The following is a 5,358-nucleotide window of genomic DNA, read 5'->3' as shown; positions in this document are numbered from 1 at the left end:
AAACAGATCATTTCAAATGTATTGTTAAAAATCACCTATTAGCAATTTTGATCTCTTATTTTAAGAAATATATGAGGCAAAATATTCTCAGAATAAGAACATAAATGAAAGAGCACATAGGTGGGTCAGTTGGTTGAGCGTCAGACTCTTGATTTCAGCTCAGGTCATGATCTCACTGTTTGTGGGATCAAGCCGCATATCAGGCTCTGTGTAGACAGCATGGAGCCTGCTTGGGATTTTCTGTCTCCCTCCCTCTCTCCTCCTCTCCCACTCATGTGTACTCTCTCTCTCTCTCTCTCTCTCAAAATAAATGAAATAAATATTTTTAAAAGGAACATAAAAGAGAATTTACAAGTTAGCATCCTTTATCTATATCTGCATTTATTGAAGATTGCAATGATGCCTTGTGGATTGAATAGTGGTTCTCCAAAAGATATGTTCCCTCAGAACCTCAGAATGTGACCTTATTCGAATAAGGTTTTTTGCAGATTTAATTAAGGTAAATATTTTTTTAACGTTTATTTATTTTTGAGACAGAGAGAGACAGAGCATGAACGGGGGAGGGACAGAGAGAGAGGGAGACATAGAATTGGAAGCAGGCTCCAGGCTCTGAGCCATCAGCCCAGAGCCCGATGCGGGGCTCGAACTCATGGACCACGAGATCCTGACCTGAGCTGAAGTTGGACGCTTAACCGACTGAGCCACCCAGGCACCTCTAATTAAGGTAAAGATCTTGAGATGAGATAGTCCTGGATTAGGATGGGTCCTAAATCCAATGGCAGGTGTCCTTAGAAAAGGAGAAGACACAAAGGAATGCAAAGGGAAAGGCCACATGAGAAGAAGGAGGTAGAGACTGTAGTGATAACACCTACCAGCCAACAAATGCCAGAGGTTGCTGCCAGTCACCACAAACTAAGAGAGACTCATGGAAGGCATTCTCCCTCAGACCCTCCAGAAGGAAGCAACACTTTGACTATGGACTTCTGTCCTCCAGAATTGTCAGAGAGTAAATTTCTGTTGATTTAAGCCACAAAATTTGTGATGATTTTTTATGGAAGCCCTAGGAAACTAACATATGCTTTTTGATTATTTATTACCTTATATTAATAGCAGCAATTTAAATTTTTAAATTTATTTTAGAATTCTTAAACAGAATTATTGCTTAACAGAAATTTTCACTCTAACTCTGGTTAGAGTGAATATTGACAAAAGCATATCGTTGTGCAATCACCTCCATGGACAAGACACAAAGTAGTTCCACCATTGCTCACTATAAACACAAAGCACAACAAAACACTCTCATGCCACTCTTTTGAAGGCAAATCTCTTTATCCATAATACTGCCAATTATAGATCTATTCCCCTTCACAACAATTTTGCCTTTTCCAGAATGTCATGTAAATGGACTTATGCAGTCTGTAGCATTTTGGGTTTAGCTTTTTTCACTAAGAATACTACATTTGAGATTCATCTATACTGGTGAGCATTTCAGCAATTTATCCTTTTTTTAAAAAAATTTATTCCTAAGACAAATGTGCCACAGTTGTTATTCATTACTTAGTTGAGAGACAGTTATTTGCAGTTTTTGGTGATTATGAATAAAACCTGTATAAATATCCATTTTTTATAAATATAATTTTTTATTTCACTTATAAATATCTAGGTCATATGATACATATATGTGCAAGTTTATTAGAAATTAAAAAATGGTTTTCCATAGTGGCCATATCATTTTACATTTATATCAGCAGGATGTGAAAGTTTGGGTTGCTTTATCTCCCCATCAGCCCTTGATTGTCATAAGAGATATAAATATAGGCTTGTACACACACATGTACAATAACAACTACAACATCAGATTAGGGGCCCATTGTACATTCTATTCCAATATGACCTCATCTTAAATAATTAAATCTGCAATGATCGTATTTCCAAATAAAGTCACATGCTCAGGTAGTGGGGTTAGGACTTCAATGTGTCTCTTTTGGAAGGACATAAATCAACACATAACAAGTATGAACACTGATAATTTGCTTCTAAAACCAGAGCATGACACTCTTAATTACTACATTCCATTGCCTCTATCTCCTTAAATTATACCAACAAATACTCTTCTTTACTAATGACCTAAAGTATGGTTACTGGGTCAAATTTGACTTTTTGTTTATTAACATTATGTAAAAGACAAGGGTGAAAACAATGTCATCCAAATACAAACTCCCTGATGATTTTGTTTGATGAGAGAATAAAATTAGTAGAAGTTATTCTTTTAAAGCTCCTATAACTGAAGACAATACCTTTTTGGTTCTCAATTGTTCATCCAGGGCAGCTCTCCTCCTCTTTTGCAAAAACTTCTACTTCTATATATCTATAACACTCTACCCTTCCTAATTACTATCATTTACTTTTGTCCAACTTACCCAATTATTCACCTTCAGTTACTGAATACATTGACATCAAATCCCTACTTTTCCTGTTTGTTCCAACTCCTACTCACAGCCTGGTTGATTTCAAAATTCATGTAGAAAATTTTTTTAAAAAAGTAGCTTTGACTTTATCATCATTAATAATCTTCAACTATAGTCCATGTTTACTACAAACTTCATAGTTATACCCTAAGATGTAACCCTAAAGTCTTTTATCACCCAAATCCCACTTTCTGACACAATCTTTTATGGTCTTGCTTTCTTATTCAACTATTTATTAATTGAGTGGTTGTGAATTTCCACAGGGCCTTCACTTTATTGGCCTTTTTTTCTCCTTTTCATTTTGCTGGGTCCTTAGTTTACTTCCTGTTGACTTAGAGGTTAAGGTCATGATTCCATTACCTATCATTTTAATCATTCTTTTGGAAATCTCCTAACCCCTGTTTCATTATTTGTTTTTAATACACATACACATCTTCTCGTAAAATCCCAGTTTTAAATAAAATCTGTCTTATTTTTATATGATTTCACACATATCACTCTATGTGAGAGAATAGAAGTCATACATGGGGAAAATGAATTTTATAGTGATTATTCACCTAAACTAGGCTCCCAATATGTTTTGCCTTGATATTTTAAAATATTTACTCTACTTTTCCTGTTTCTAAAGGACTATCCACATTAACTCATTTTCTAAAAATTATGGGTAAATATTTTGAAAGCATATTAACTAAACTATAGAATTTTAGAATACAGTGGTGAGTACTCAGGTCAATTTTTGTTTGGAGGTTTTTAACTGATGAAAGAGCAATATCAGAGCACCAAAGTCTTTTAGGGAACCAGACAATATATAAAACTTAAGTTTTGGTTCATCTGCTATACTGGAGGAAGTACAAACTAAGGTACTGACCAATGTGGAGAGTCTTAAAGAGAACTTCCTTATATTATCCTGGGGCATAAAGGTTACAATCCCAGGAAAAGACCAAACCAGGCCTAGACATGACTACTAAGTACCCTAACCCCAGAAGACAGTAGGAAAGTCTGTTTGAAACTAAACAATGCAGGGGAAGTAAAAGGAAAGGAAAAATATTTTGCAGATATTATGGCCATAGAACAATGGTGCAATGGGTTTTCACCCTAGCTATGTACTTTGAGATATTTAAGGAATTCAATCCATGAACGTGTTTTACCATCATCTCCAATAGTGAGTTCCCCTTAGGCATCAGGCAGAAGCAAATTTAATTCCTCTCTGGGAAAAGGCATAGTTAATTTTGGTCTCAGGTTACCTCTAACTTTCTTGGGCATCAACTACAATCAGCTAAAGATTAATAGGTAATTAAAGAAAGAAGATGCATGAGAAAGAACCAGAAAAATCAAGAGGAAGCAACATGAAACTCGCTGAGATAATCAAATTATAAAATGCATATTTTAAAATAACCTTGGTCACCTTATCTAAATAAACAAATAACATTGTAAGTTGCTCTAGAAGCCTTAAATAAAAAGGATAGGCTCAAGAAAGTCAACCACATATCATACTGTGAAAACCAAAAGGCTTTTATTTCTAGCAGTTGGAGAACAGACTGAGTAGAAAATCTTAATTCTGAGAAAGCTTCAAAACTTCAAGTCTCAACTGTGACTCCTCTTATGTTAAAGCCATGACCCTAGTTGGGAAACTATGGGACCCTGATAACCAGAATGAGAATATTGGAGTGCATATGTCTGGGAAACTTGAAACGCCACATCCCCCTGAATACTTCAGGCCAGATGGAGTAGCCCACTTCTCTGCCTTCCCAGAGGCAGGCAGCACCCCACCTTCTGCCCTGAGATGTACTTAATTTTGCTGAGAATATATAGAAGAAATAAAAGCTAAATAGGGTTGTATATTAAAGAGGGCATTACATATGTTGGCAGGAGAAATTAAGTACTGTAGCAAATCAGATGCTGCATCCAGAGAGAGGTCTATGTCATGTGAGCCAGAAAGAGCTTGACAGTGCTCTTCTGAGGTTGACAGAAACCAAGATGCTATTCTTATCTTTTTTAAAATTTTTTCCCTTTTTCCCTTTTTATCTCCACCAAATTGGAAAAAATAAAAAGTTCTAAATCCTTAGGAAGTGAGTCATTTACATCCAAATTTATCTTACCTGAAAAGCTAACAGATTTGAGGCCTTCCCTTCCTCTCAGGACTATGTCTGGTTATATCCAGGAAAGTGCAAAGATTTCATTTTGTTTTCAGTGATTTTTGGAACAACAACAAAAAAGACATAAAACAGCTAAATATTATATTGCATGATAACAGTATATGAGAGGACCACTAAAGAAAGGATGAAATGATGATGTTTATACTTTTTAAAATTCATGGCAATTTTGTCTAAAACTAACTTTAAATGAAATATAATTATATAGAGGGGGAAAAGTCATAATAGTTCAAATCAATCTCTTGAAACAAACTGATCACCCAAATCAAAAATTCTACTTTCATCTCAATAGAGGTTGATTGCATTCTGGTGTTAGAATTATTGACACAACCAAAATAACTACAAAAACTGTGTGTGATTTCTAGTTAAAACAAATAGAAATAGCTCTTTGACTTTGTAGGAGTTATTCAAAGTCTTTGGAAATCAATTTGCCCAACTATAAATGACTATTTTGGCAAAATAATTTATAAAATCCTTTCCAGCTTGAATATTTCATGTATTTTTGATGTTTGGAGTCCAATGTATTTTATTATCAAATTCAAAAGAAAAAAAAAGTAAATCATTAACATTATTGTTAAAAAATAATTCAGAAACCCTTTTTGGCCTTTTCATGATCTATGATATAAAGTTCAAACTCACTTGAACCTCCCATATTGTGTAGTTCCAAGACATTATTGCCTCCTCTAAGCCTCATGTGGTCTATAAAGTAGTCAACGATGTAGTTGATATGTATTACA

This window comes from Panthera tigris, chromosome A2 (assembly GCF_018350195.1).
Source record: "Panthera tigris isolate Pti1 chromosome A2, P.tigris_Pti1_mat1.1, whole genome shotgun sequence".
In the NCBI taxonomy this organism is placed as follows: domain Eukaryota; kingdom Metazoa; phylum Chordata; class Mammalia; order Carnivora; family Felidae; genus Panthera; species Panthera tigris.
Note: the sequence above shows the minus strand (reverse complement) of the source record.